This window comes from Penaeus monodon, chromosome 25 (genome assembly GCF_015228065.2).
Source record: "Penaeus monodon isolate SGIC_2016 chromosome 25, NSTDA_Pmon_1, whole genome shotgun sequence".
In the NCBI taxonomy this organism is placed as follows: Eukaryota; Metazoa; Arthropoda; class Malacostraca; order Decapoda; family Penaeidae; genus Penaeus; species Penaeus monodon.
The window spans coordinates 12,591,426-12,591,841 of NC_051410.1; positions in this window are offsets into that span (position 1 = coordinate 12,591,426).

Genomic DNA, 416 nt, shown 5'->3' on the forward strand with positions numbered 1-416 from the left:
CCTTTAAAGGCTTAGAACAATAGGCTAGTACCCCCCATCCTTTAGCAATAGGACAAAGTAATAACACCAATAACCACCATTATTTTTTAAACCTCTGTCTTCAGATACAGGGACAAGAGGATTATAACTCTATTTCGGTGTTCATAAATAAGTGTTGAGTAAGACATTCGACGTCAATCAAATGTCAAAGGAATAAACTGTTGCCATTATTATTATTCGTGCTAATTGCAAGATTTTTGCACGATTAATCATATTCAGACTCTTGACTTGTTGCTCATTATCGATATTGAGAGCCTGGATTGCTCCTTTTTATGTGAATAATCACCATGGTTACCATCACTGCATGTTTTATATACATTAGGTGCACGATAGCAATACAGCTGGATACATGTTATTGCTTACTGATTAGCATATCT